This window comes from Halichoeres trimaculatus, unplaced genomic scaffold, assembly GCF_033239565.1.
Source record: "Halichoeres trimaculatus isolate MK-OKI-2021-1 unplaced genomic scaffold, fHalTri1.1 fHalTri1_scaffold_12, whole genome shotgun sequence".
NCBI lineage: Eukaryota > Metazoa > Chordata > Actinopteri > Labriformes > Labridae > Halichoeres > Halichoeres trimaculatus.
Genome location: NW_027437190.1, coordinates 36553952 through 36568198, shown reverse-complemented (window position 1 = coordinate 36568198; position 14247 = coordinate 36553952). Strand labels below are relative to the sequence as shown.

Below are 14247 nucleotides of genomic sequence, written 5' to 3'. Positions count from 1 at the left end.
AAGCGTTTGAGGACTCTCCAAGGAAAATCACCACAGACAGACAGACAGAGAAACAGTCAGACAGACAGGCAGATAGACAGGCAGATAGACAGGCTAGCTCTGTGTTTCCTCATCACATGAGATGTTGCACAGGTGGAAAAACCTTCACTCAGTTTTAACCTCGGCGTGGATCAGCTGTCACAGTGAGGTAACACACGGGTCAACGTGACACAGAGAGAGAAATGTTGGACTAAGACTGATCTCTGAACAGCTTTATGAATCAATCTGAACAGACAAAATCAAAGTCTGAGTTTTCTTTGACAAAACGAAACTGAAACTTAAGTTAAATCTGAAACATTGGTTAAAATGATCACTGATGCTCCTACTTTCGTCACATGTAACGGCTGATTGAGTCCTGTCACCTCTGTAGGAAGTCTGGAGATACAACAAATATTTAAAAACCCATAAACCGCAGACCGAGCCACGGCGCCCCTCAGAGTGGTTCCTGTGTCGGTGCAGGACCAGGGTTATGAGCGGTTATCAGTCACATCTCTGAGACTCAGGGCGGGTTGACAAATCTGCGTCTGGTGTTTGGCTTCGACACACAAAGGTCTCTTTTGTTATTTGTCTGCAGAGAATGTGGAGGCCGTGAGCAAGTGTTCATACATCCAAACTATGCAGAGAGCTATGCAGCGGGCTGTGCAGCGGGCTGTGTGAGCTGACGCGCTGCTGCCTGACACAGAGCTGCTCTGTGGACTGAGTGGGAGAGCAGATATGAGGCTGCGCCACTCACGCACTTTCTGCCGCCATCGCTCGCATTTTTGGCCCCATAGCATCTCCATTCATCTCAGTGGTCTGATCATGCTTCACACCCCCCACCACACACACACACACACACACACACACACACACACACACACACACACACACACACACACACACACACACAGACAGTGTGTCTTTGTCTCATCCATAACAACAGGCAGAAAGCAGCGGTCCACACCGGGGCCCTCACGCCGCGGCGCTGCCAACTCTGCAGTTCAACACCTCACTCCAACATCCTCCACTGTCCCACAGACCACCCTGTACCCCCCCAAACCCCCACCCCCCCACGCTGTCAGCAGGAAGCGCTGCAAAGCGCTGAGCTCCCATTCACTCTGACTGAGGCACAATCCTTCGCCGTGGCGCCGTGCTGAACACGCAGCCGGCCAAAGAGGGATCACTGCACAATGCTGACGCTCTGAAAGGAAGGATGAATAAAAGAGATGTTCGACGTGTGTGTGTGTGTGTGTGTGTGTGTGTGTGTGTGTGTGTGTGTGTGTGTGTGTGTGTGTGTGTGTGTGTGTGTGCTGTCACTCTGCTGAATACAAGAGCTTGTGGGGACGATGCCCCCCCCCCCCATCAGCGCAGCAGAAAACAAAGCTCCTGCTGCTTGAGTCTGTGACGTGTTCGTTGACCTGAGCCCTAAGTGAGAGCGCTCCACGCTCTCTGAGCCGCTTCACAGAAACACAGGAGACCGTGACCTGCTGGCTCCTCCCATCAGGCCGTGCCGTCAGAGAGGACGGACTGAGAAACCAGGGACGGACTGAGAAACCAGGGACGGACTGAGAAACCAGGGACGGACTGAGAAACCAGGGACAGACTGAGAAACCAGGGACGGACTGAGAAACCAGGGACGGTCTGAGAAACCAGGGACGGACTGAGAAAACAGGGACAGAGTGAAAAACCAGGGAAGGTTTGAAAAACTAGGGACTGTTTGAAAAACCAGGGACGGACTGAGAAACCAGGGACGGTTTGAAAAACTAGGGACGTACTGAGAAACCAGGGACACACTGAAAAACCAGGGACGGACTGAAAAACCAGGGACGGTTTGAAAAACCAGGGACAGACTGAAAAACCAGGGACAGTTTGAAAAACTAGGGACGGACTGAAAAAACAAGGGACGGACTGAAAAGCCAGGGACGGTTTGAAAAACCAGGGACGGACTGAAAAACCAGGGACAGTTTGAAAAACTAGGGACGGACTGAAAAACCAGGGACGCACTGAAAAACCAGGGACGCACTGAAAAACCAGGGACGGACTGAAAAACCAGGGACGCACTGAAAAACCAGGGACGGACTGAAATACCAGGGGCGGACTGAAAAACCAGGGACGGTGTGAAAAACCAGGGACGGACTGAAAAACCAGGGACGGTCCAAAAAACTAGGGACGCACTGAGAAACCAGGGACGGACTGAAAAGCCAGGGACGGTTTGAAAAACCAGGGACAGACTGAAAAACCAGGGACAGTTTGAAAAACTAGGGACGGACTGAAAAACCAGGGACGGACTGAAAAGCCAGGGACGGTTTGAAAAACCAGGGACAGACTGAAAAACCAGGGACGCACTGAAAAACCAGGGACGGACTGAAAAACCAGGGGCGGACTGAAAAACCAGGGACGCACTGAAAAACCAGGGACGGACTGAAAAACCAGGGACGGTGTGAAAAACCAGGGACGGACTGAAAAACCAGGGACGGTGTGAAAAACCAGGGACGGACTGAAAAACCAGGGACGGTGTGAAAAACCAGGGACGCACTGAAAAACCAGGGACGGACTGAAAAACCAGGGGCGGACTGAGAAACCAGGGACGGACTGAAAAGCCAGGGACGGTTTGAAAAACCAGGGACAGACTGAAAAACCAGGGACGGTTTGAAAACTAGGGACGGACTGAAAAACCAGGGACGGACTGAAAAGCCAGGGACGGTTTGAAAAACCAGGGACAGACTGAAAAACCAGGGACTGTTTGAAAAACTAGGGACGGACTGAAAAACCAGGGACGCACTGAAAAACCAGGGACGGACTGAAAAACCAGGGACGGACTGAAAAACCAGGGACGCACTGAAAAACCAGGGACGGACTGAAAAACCAGGGACGGTGTGAAAAACCAGGGACGGACTGAAAAACCAGGGACGGTGTGAAAAACCAGGGACGGACTGAAAAACCAGGGACGGTCCAAAAAACTAGGGACGCACTGAAAAACCAGGGACGGTGTGAAAAACCAGGGACGGTGTGAAAAACCAGGGACGGACTGAAAAACCAGGGACGGTCCAAAAAACTAGGGACGCACTGGAAAACCAGGGACGGACTGAGAAACCAGGGACGCACTGAAAAACCAGGGATGCACTGAGAAACCAGGGACGGACTGAAAAACCAGTGACGGACTGAGAAACCAGGGACGGTCTGAAAAACCAGGGACGGACTGAAAAACCAGGGACGGACTGAGAAACCAGGGACGGTCTGAAAAACCAGAGATGGACTGAAAAACCAGGGACGGTCTGAGAAACCAACGAGACGCTGTGAGCCGCTCTGACAGGACGCTCAGAGGTCATGATGTCACTCAGAGGCGCCCCTGAAACAGGAAGAGCATCAGAAAAACCAAAGGTCACTTACAGACAGGCCTCGTCCAACGATCCACCAATCTTTAGCTCCTCCCACTCCTCACAGGAAGTGACCTCAGCAGAGCGGGTCCAGGGCTGAAACCAGGCGTTTAGATTCTCCCTCTGAGAAGAAGCTCGCTCCTCGATGAACTTCCTGTGAGAGAGAAACAAAGAAAACAGAGATGAGCATGGAGCGAAGAAGAGGAGCAGCTGCACGGCAAACACATGGCGAGCGACCTCCAGGGTGTTTCTGTTAAACGGGGCCACTGACCCTCAGAGACCCCCATGACGGGCCGGTCTACGAGCGCTCAGAGTAATCTCCTCATTCATTCTGCTGTCATTACATCACAGCCACACACAGGGAGGCTGTGGAGGAGGCCGTAAAGGAAGCTGCGACCAGACATGGCGTAGGAAGACGCTTCGACAAACGGCGTCTGGATTTAAAGGCACGCTCCGTGTCATGTGACTCCTCTCTGATTAAAGCGTGGTTCACTGAGACGTACACAAACAGAAAATCGAAGCGTGTTGGAGTTTCTTTATCCACCTTTTCTCCATCATTCAGAGCGTCACTCACACCGAGTGTGTTCACTCTGCACGCCACACGCATCACATGCTCCAACACACGTGTGCTGAACTTTGAGGATCCTCATCCAAACTGTTTTCCTGTGACGGAGGAATCAGAGTGACGGAGGAATCAGAGTGACGGAGGAATCAGAGTGACGGAGGAATCAGAGTGATGGAGGAATCAGAGTGATGGAGGAATCACAGTGATGGAGGAATCAGAGTGATGGAGGAATCACAGTGATGGAGGAATCAGAGTGACGGAGGAATCACAGTGATGGAGGAATCAGAGTGACGGAGGAATCAGAGTGACGGAGGAATCACAGTGATGGAGGAATCAGAGTGATGGAGGAATCAGAGTGACGGAGGAATCAGAGTGATGGAGGAATCACAGTGATGGAGCAGTGTCTGTTTTCTTAAAAGGTCATTTATTTTTATAAAAGTAAAAATTAGCTTGTTTCTTTTCTTTATTTTTTTTTTAACTTGATGTTTACATTGTTTCCTGTGTTTCTGCAGTCTGCCCCATGTGGACGCTGGAGGAACTGCAGGTTTAAAAACCTCAGATCATATTTTCAGTCCAGTTTGCTGTTTGTGATGAAGCCACTAAACGCTCCTCTCACTCATTTCACACCTTTCCTCACAGATTTCCAGAGTTTATGAACCAGGCCTTGAGTTAATTTACAGATTTTAAGATCTGAAGACTCACAGGTCATTAAACGAGGAGTTTCCTCAGAGGATGGAGTCAGTCAGCGGGCGTCAAACAGGCTGTGATGTCATGGAAACGCAGGGTAAACCTTTCTGTCCAGGTAAGATACTTATTTTAATGCAGGAGGAAACTTCACCTCACTCTTTAAATCCACCAGACTGTCAGAAAAACACTCTTTCACTGCTGAACATGAGTCTGTTTCCTGCAGCCAAAAACTGTTTCTAAAGAAAACCATGTTTCCACCTCAACTCCTGTGTTTGACTCATGGCTGAAGCTAACTGAAGCCAAGTAAAGCTAGCTGAGGCTAAGTGAAGCTAACTGAAGCTAACTGAAGCTTACTAAAGCCAAGTAACGCTAGCTGAGGCTAACTGAGGCTAAGTGAAGCTAACTGAAGCTAACTGAGGCTAACTGAGGCTAACTGCGACTGGTCGACCTGGAAAATCATTATGGGGGGGTTCAGCTCTTAACAAGCCCCCCCCCAGAAAAACCACCATCAACACATTACAGAATTAATGACCCAGAGACTTCCTGGAAACACACACACACACACACACACACACACACACACACACACACACACACACACACACACACACACACACACACACACTTGTTTCTAATGAGCCTGCTGACTAATAGCATGTGTTTCATAGATTTTCTGCGCTGAGGCTAACCACCGTTTTTTTCAGCCACACACGGATGAGAAAGGAGGAGGTGTGTGTGTGTGTGTGTGTGTGTGTGTGTGTGTGTGTGTGTGTGTGTGTGTGTGTGTGTGTGTGTGTGTGTGTGTGTGAGTGTGTGTGTGTGTGTGTGTGTGTGTGTGTGTGTGTGTGTGTGTGTGTGTGTGTGTGTAAACCCTGCAGCTCTGACTCACCCTCACACCAGATGAGCTGCCTCTGAGCAGCTGCTGTGAGCTAAACGCCGCCGACCCCCACCATGGCGTCATAAAAACCGCCAAACGCCCGTTAAATACCTAACAACCCCTGGACTCCTGCAGACGGAGCGGAGGCGTGTGTGAGGGGGCGGGGCTTCCCGGCTGATGGAGGGTAACCTGATGGTGTTTGGAGATGAAGGCCGTGGGGCTGGTTAGTGTTCAGGTTATGGCGGCGCCGCCAACGACTCCAGGTCTTAGTCAGGGGAAGTGCTGCGGCGGCGTGAAGGGGGTGATGTCAGCGCTGAGGTTACAGTCAGAGATTAACGGGCTCATTACACAAACCTCTGACCGCTCACTTCCACCTCTCCACTCATCCGTCACGCCGTGGACGGCCCACAGCTGTTTTTCCTGTCAAACACGATCACCGCCATCCTCGCCGTGACACGAGGTCAGAGACAACATCACACGGTGGATATAAAAGATCTCTCTGAGGTTTATCAGATATTCATCACTCCAACAGAAAGGAACCAGGAAGTGGGACTGTACGGGTCGGGGATTCGACCTGTCCTGGTTTTGGTCAAAGGAAACGCTACAACATGCGTTGACGCTCTGAGTCGAACTGCTAAAAGCTGCGATCAGCTGGTGTGAGCGTTGTTAGGCTCTGACCTCAGCTGCTCCTGGTGCTCCTCCAACAGGTGGAGGTGAAGCTGCCACGCCGCCATTGCTGTGCCGCGGTGCTCAGTGCATCCCTGAATTTCTAATCGTGTTTTCTGGAAACAGTCCCTCAGAGACGCCGTATCCTGCCGTAACAGATTCAGGTGAGCCCCATTAACCAAACGAGCTTTACCAGAGCAGAGCGTGTCCATCATCAGCGCTCCAACCACGCCTCCTCCCTCCAAACACACCCAGAGCCTCCCTGCAGACCTCCTGCTGAGCCACCACCCAGCCTCTCCCTCTGTGGGCTCATCCTGCTCCTTCCTCCTGCCAACCATCGTCAGATCCATCAGACAGTCCCGTCTCCAAACTGGATATTTCCCCACGGCCTCTCGCCGCTCACTGGGCTGTGATCAACGGCCCCTGGCTGCGGGTGCTGGGGGCCCTGGGCTCCAGACTGGAGGTATGAATAATGCAGGGTCCAGGCCTGTCACCTCCTCCATTAGCAGAGAGGAGGAGAGAGGAGCAGAGAGGAGCAGAGAGGAGCAGAGAGGAGCAGAGGCCCAGCGGCTGATTGATTGCTAATTAGATGAATAGCGTTCTCTTAGAGGGGGAGCAGGGAGTAATGGAGTGAGGGTGTGAGGGAGGAGGAGGCGCCGGCTGAAGAGGATCCACTGAGACACTTTAAAGAAGCTCCTTCACAGATTAGAAATGCATGTTTGTCCTCGGGGACCAGAGGAGCTTCAGGAAGAACAGCCAGGGCCCAGTAATAAACAGGAATTCAATCACAGCCCGCTGACGGCCCATTACTCCACAAACCTTGGAGAAATTGCCCAATTCTCCACAGGCCGCTCCCCACAATGCACCTGTTCCTGAAGCAAACGGCTCGGCCTGGACACGCTGCAGACCGAGGAGGACACAGACTGCACCACCCTCAGTCTGGAGCTGTGGGATCCTGGTTTCTAAAAACTGTGACGTAATGAGACCGACAACGACACAGATTCATGAGTGAGCGCTGGTTTAACACTTTGATACAGAGGATGGAGTCAGACTGACGTTCAGTTCACAGCAAACAGCTGACACAGGAAGCTCCATCAGACACAGGCGGTGCTGAGATCCTGACAGCCAATCACAGAGCTGATTTTTGATGCTTTTAACAATCACATGGTAGACTTTCAAATACACAAGCTTCATCTGCAGTCCGGCTCTGCTCTTTAGCGTGTTGGCTGAGGTCATCAACTCACGCTGGCTGCGTGTTCAGTCCAGTGAGCGTGTGACTGACAGTATGAGGTTATATTTATGCCATCAGAAACTGAGTTTGAATTAAAATATTGAATTTGAAAAAGCACGATGTGTGATGGAATTTAATGTTTTAAAATTGAATTTATTTTTTTAATTGAATTATTATTTTTATTTGAATTTGAAATTGTATTTTGCCTATGAAAATTCAACTCTTTCTATACTTTAAATTCAAAAACACAGAATTCAATTTCAATTCAGAGTGGCACGACCATGACGTCATGAAATGAAATGAAAAATACTTTGGGATAAATAAAGTATTTTTCATTACATTTCATGACGTCATGAATTCTGTGTTTTTGAATTTAAAGTTAAAAAAAAAAATTGAATTAAAGTATGAAAAGAGGTCATTTTCATAGGCAAAATACAATTTCAAATTCAAATAAAAAAAATTAATTCAATTAAAAAAAATAATTCAATTTTAAAACATTAAATTCCATTTCACATCATGTTTTTTCAAATTCAGTATTTTAATTCAAACTCAGTTTCTGATGGCACAAATATAACCTCATATGACAGACAGCTGGAGTCACAGACGGAGGAGTTCCCACGCTTCTCATCGATGAGCCTCTCTTCATCCATCCTGGGCTGTAAAACCTCAGACCTGTTGACTCCTGGTCTGGATCTGCTCATTATTTCTGTGTTTTGTTGTAGTCCAGATAAAAACCATCTGGTTTGGACACACTTTGCTTATTTTGAAAGTCACTGGCTGTTTTTAGGCAGTTGTCCTGCAGTACTTCCTGTCCCACTCAGTCTCCCTGATGGTGATGTGATGTCACAGCAGAGGGAAGTGTAAGAATTGGACAGAAGAGCTAAAGTGTTCATTGAAAACTTGGCTTGAGTCTGGCTGCAGAAAGACCAGAAACCACCGACACACCAAGCCCCAAAACCAGACTGTGACTGCATCAAAAACAGGTTTACAGCCCGCTTCAACAAAACGGTCTGAAACACTGGTCACAGTTTGTCCAATCAGAGGGGCCGCTCAGATCATGTGACTCACAGACGTCCTTCAGCTGTTACTCTGGACTCTCTGATTTTAGGAAGTGTTCAGATCTTAAAGCCTCTCCATGAGGGCCTGGACTTAAAGCTCTGACAGAGTCTGAGACAGAGTCTGAGACAGAGTCTGAGACAGAGTCTGAGCCTGATCCTCCCTCTGATTAAAAGTCAATTACAGAGCACTTAGTGTTACAGCAGAGCTGCCCATGATGAATGAGAGACGTTTGGTTTTCAGGACGTATTTATTGCAGAATTGATCACAGCTCGTCTGGCAGACTTTATGAGGAGCGATACTTAAGACAATGACTACTTTTAATTATCCCTCCTTTCAATTACAGCCTGGCTTTCTTCTGCTGGTCGGAGAGCATTTCTGGACCCTTTCCATCCTGGACTGGAGTTATTGGAGGCTTTATGAGAACTGGCACGGGGCTTAGAAATCCATATCAGCGCAGCGGGATCAGGATCAGCGCAGCAGTTATTTCAGTCCTGATGATGTGTGGCTCCTAACGAAGACGAGGCGGCGTGAGGCGGCGTGAGGCAGCGTGAGGCAGCGTGTATGTAAGATATTCTGAGAACGAGACTAATTGGCTCTCTGGTATGGCCACACTCGTTACTCACACCCACACTCATCAGGAATAGCTCCTCACGTCTGAGGGAACGGAGCGCCGGATTCTGTCTCTGAAACACACCAAAAGTCCTGGACCTACAGTCCTGGACCGGGGCTGGTTTTGGTTCAGACGAGGGGTGACTTCCCCCCAAAGCTTCAGACTGAGTCCTGTCTGAACTCAAACACATCATGATCCAGTTAAGAAACACGACTCATGGAGTTCAGGTCACACCCCGTCCTGCTCACGCTCAGATCGCTGCTTCACTGATTTCATGAGCAACAACCCCGAGAAATCCCTCAGCCAATCAGAGGTCAGGATTTAACTGATGTAACTGCAAACTGTTTCCTGGATCCTGGGGTTCCCTCTTTTCACGCAGCGAGCACTTGAAACCTTCACAGCTTCACCGCATCAAGCTTTTCTTCAGCTCCTGTTACAACAACCTCATTAAACACTGTTCAACAAAACCATCAAGTCAAGCTCAAAGTTCACTCTCATATGACCCCGGCTTCCATCCAACCGTACGTCAACAGTGTCTCTGAAATGATTCCTGTGCCGAATGAACCACACGTCTACATTTTCTGCCAAGGTCACAAACAAAACCAAAGTCTATCTCGTATCGTCTCATCACAGAGCTGCTAACGTGACAAAAACGCAAAAAATCTGTCGGCACGGAAACTCTGAGGGTCAGAAAAGCTGCAGCATGCATGCCAGGCCTGTAGGTGGTGATATAACTGTAGAGTCCGTTGGTAGCCCCCTAAAAAAATCCAACCCAGAGGCCATTTCCAGAAGTTTCTGTTTTAGATCGACTGAAACGCAGATCATCCTAAAACTGCTGCCGTGGAAACGAGCTCTGAACTTCACCTGGGCCCTGCTGAGACCACCTGTATGAGCCTGAAGCTTTGTTTACACTCTGCACAAACTCAACAGCTGATCTCAATCCTGATCCTGACTTATACAATCCTTACACATGTACCCCACAGCGCCCCCTAATGGAGAGAAGCAGAGTTTGCTGATGGTCATGCAGATCATCAGAGACACCTGAGGGACAGGTGAGCTGACAGAGCATGGTGTGTTACTTTGTTCCAGGCAGTCAGACTCCAGCAGAGGTCGTTGACCCCAGACTCCTCTGGGTGTAAGTTTCTCTGCTCCTGCTTCCTCAGAGTGATAAAACAAACCAGAGTCAGGATTTCTTTCCTCCTTCAGACGAAGCCGAGGAAGACATTTGGCCCGAAGTGGAAACGTCAAAGAAAAGCGATTAAGCAGCGCTGACACGCGTATCCATCTCACAGCCTGACATAATGATGTCATCACTAATGGGAAGTGGACGCCAATGATGCACGGGCGTCTTTTTCTGGACCTCTTATCTCCCGTCATGAATCATGAGGAGGCAGAGTCTTTATCAGCGCGGCGATGACACGCAGAGACGGCGATGAGAGACGGCGATGACACGCAGAGACGGGTCTTTATGTCTTCTTGTCATAAATGAGGTCTGGAGGGTCTGTCAGGACGGACTGGTTATCAGACCTATTAATAAACCGCCCCCCCTCCCGCTGGGGGGCTGGTCTGAGTCAGCGCCTCCTATCTGACATCTCTCTCCGACTGCACCGCCGCTAAACGGAGCGTCTGAAGTCTGACTGGCCCCACGCTGACATGTGTTGGAGCATCACGCTCCAGGAGAAAGACAGCCAGCGCGTTTAGAGACGATGAGGCGCTGCTGGCCCTGGACCGCCGTCTGGACCGTGACCACGATGATAAGAAAACACAAGCAGGGAAAGGTAGAGGATCAGGTCTGAGGATCAGGTCTGAAAGACGACCACAGACACAGAGCGCTCTGATTGGTTCCCATCAGGCGTCCAGCTGACTGAAGGTCGACTCACTTCTGTCCATCTCTGTCCCTACCTGCTGTCTTTCCTGAAGCCCAGGGCTGCCTCCTCCTCCTCCTCCCCCTCCCCCTCCTCCTCCTCCTCCTCCTCCCTGCAGTGCTGACATGCTGTGCTAATTGAAAGCGACCCTGATTCGTCCTCCTTCCTCGCTGCTCTGCCTGACGTCCTGTTGTTTTTCCTCCGCCGGCGGTTGACAACTGGCCTTTCTGCTGAGGCGCTCTGCAGCGTGAACTCTGGCCTCGCTGTGTCGGCCCTCCCCTCGCCTCCCCTCCTCGCTCCCTCTCCCTCTCTGCAAACACGAGGGCCAGGTCTAAAGCCACCTCAAGGGGCGGGGGGCTGCAGACCACCACCTCCCTCCTCCTGCTGCTCCCCGGTGCTGCTCCTCAGTGAGAGGTGGTCTGACGTTAAACTCTGGGCTCACAGGTTAAAAACTCCACCTGGCTGAAACACTCGGGGTGAAACACTCGGGGTGAAACACTCGGGGTGAAACACTCGGGGTGAAACACTCGGGGTGAAACACTCGGGGTGAAACACTCGGGGTGAAACACTCAGGGTGAAACACTCAGGGTGAAACCCAGCAGAGATGCTAACATTAAAACGCTGTGTGCTGCAAACTGTGAAGGACGAAGCTGGGCTAACGGAGGATCGCAGCAGCAGCTCGGACCACATGATCAGATCCTGCTCCTCCTTAATTCCTCCATCAGAGAGCAGAGATCCTCCTCTGAGACAAACGCTGCTTCCTGCAGAGTCTGCGTGGAGGGGCCGCTCTTATCGCCCTCGGTGAACAGCTCTGGGCCTGTAATGTAATAGCCTGGCAGCGCGCTCATAAATCACCTGAAGAGGCGGCGTGCCACACGCGCTGACACCCCCAATCTGCCAACCTGTGTCTTTATTAAAGAGCACATTACACAGAGAGGAGCGTCCACAGCCAGCTCGCCATAACACCCCCAGCGCTCGGCTTTATGCAAACATGAGGAAACAAATACTTTCTCTGAGACCAAACACAGCCAGCGATGGTTTTACACCGTCACCGTCCTGCATCACAATCACAGAGACCAGCAGCTAACACACGTCTCAACGCCTCAACCACTCCTCATTTTACATCCTCCTCAGAGAATATTTAACACCTTATTGGTCTAGGGGTCCACAACACAGCCTGCTGGGTGTGTGTGTGTGTGTGTGTGTGTGTGTGTGTGTGTGTGTGTGTGTGTGTGTGTGTGTGTGTGTGTGTGTGTGTGTGTGTGTGTGTGTGTGTGTGTGTGTTTTCTTCTCTCCGTCCCTGCAGGAGCTCTGACAGCTAAATTGAAAAATGTCAGACGCAGACATCATGCGAGCTGACAGGTAAACGGCGTCGGAGCCAGATATGGCGGCGTGTAGCTGCGGTGTGATCACAGCGAGGTCAGATCCAGCTGGAAAATCTGCAGCTTTGGTTGTAAACTGGAGGAAAGAGCAGCACGGTGTGTTTACAGGGCGGTGAAGGCCTCAGGTTGGGTTAACAGAGCGTGGAGTCAGAGCGACGCCTCACAGAGAGACTCTGAGCAGGTCTGAGTCCACAGCTCGCTTCGAGCAGCCGTGTGTGACCCAACATGTTTGTCAAACTGCCTCTTTCTGTCAGGATAACATGACCACACACGACATAACTGATCGAAAACTGTTAACAGTAGATCAGAGGGATGGATGGTACTCTGGGTGTTCAAAACAAACAACAATGAACACCAAACCAAAAAAACATGAACACAAAACCCTGATGAGATCTTAAAGGTCCCATATTCTGCAAAAATCACTTTATTAAGTCTTTTAGTGAAATGTGTGGGTCTTTGTCTTTCCTCCCAGCCCACAAAATGTGATATTTAATGACCAAACCTGTTCTTAGTAGAGCTTGTTAATGTAAAATCCTGACCTAAAACCAGCTGTTTGGATTTTGGGGATTTGCCGACGTCAGCGATTTTCTTTTTTGACCAATCAGGAGCAAGTCTGACCTGATTGGTACACCAGAGCAGATACCCCCAAACCCCCTCCCCGCCCTAAGAATGCCAAAGTTGAAGAGCCATCACTGCTCTGTTTTTGGCTGTAAACAGCCACATAGTTCCATGCTCAAGCTTCCCATCTCAGAAGAAGACAGACTAAGTGTCTAGAGTTCATTTATCAGGAAATGTTCCAGCTACACTCAGTAAAACTGAGCATGTGTGTGCTAGTCACTTCACGGCCGACTGCTTTTCCAACTTTGGACAGTCCAACAGAGGGCTAGCCAATAGACTGGTCCTGAATCCAGGCGCATTACCAACCATCCTCCAACAAACCTGGGACCCTGGAAATGTGAGTATTTTAAATGCTGTGTGCTGTGGAGCAGATGGAAGAGCTTTTCCTCAGTGTCCCCCCTGTCTCTGTGTTAGCTTCAGGATGCTAACTTTAGCTGCAGTTAGCCTGTTGTTTTAGCCTGTAATGTTACGGTGAACGAGCTTCTCTGTTTTCTAAACATTGTGCACTCGGAGCTCGTGGCGCCGCTCTCAGTGACGTGGAAGAGCGGGGCGGTATCAGCGGTGGCTCATTTACATATGAAGGCCACGCCCACTAAATCAGAGCGTTCTGAACAGAGGGGCTATGAGAGCCTGGAAACAATGCTGCTGTGCTGGATTTATTGGCTTTTTGGACCAAAACATGTTACTACCATTTCATGAAGACATCAATGATCCAGATTAAACTGCAGGAAAGGAGCAGGAGATGGGAGCTTTAACCCTGGATTTTGTGATCGCTGCAGCTGGGGCTGAAATCCCGTCTGCTGGGCTGAAACAGACGTTTACTGGTGCTCCTGGAGAAACTAGGAGATCAAAAGTCCTGAAAACTCAGAGTGTGCTCGCCTCCTTCACATCTCTGCAGAGTCAGAGTCAGAGCTGCAGCAGATCAGGTCTGAATCCTTTGGTCCTGTAGATATTTGTCTGTGTCAGACGCTGGGTGATGATCCTCAGTGGGTCAGGATGTCACAGCTGCACGTCTTTCCCCTGCAGCTGCTCCACCTGACTCTCACCTGTCGCCTCCTCCTGTCACATGGCGGTCAGCGCAGGCTGAGCACAGAGACCGCAGGACGCACACATTTTGTATCTTGAGGAATCAGACACAGACTCGTGGAGGCTGAGCCGTGGTTGTTGTCTGGTCTGACGTGGAACGTGCGACATGCAGACGCGCGGCGCAGGGAGAGCGAAGCAGACAGGTAATCCAGGATTACAGCGCCGACATGTCATTTCCATGGACGTGTTGTTTCTGCTGGAGCGTC

At 50.2% G+C, this 14247-nt stretch overlaps 1 protein-coding gene across 4 annotated transcripts in view; it reads right to left on the bottom strand.

The window, feature by feature from the left end:
• sema6cb (semaphorin 6Cb) overlaps positions 1-14247 on the bottom strand; it is a 187693-nt gene that overhangs the window by 105214 nt on the left and 68232 nt on the right. For all 4 annotated transcript variants that reach the window (XM_074682891.1, XM_074682893.1, XM_074682894.1 and 1 more), the window contains one exon: positions 3409-3549. The gene's annotated coding sequence lies outside the window, so the exon portion shown is untranslated. The remainder of the gene's footprint in view (positions 1-3408; positions 3550-14247) is intronic.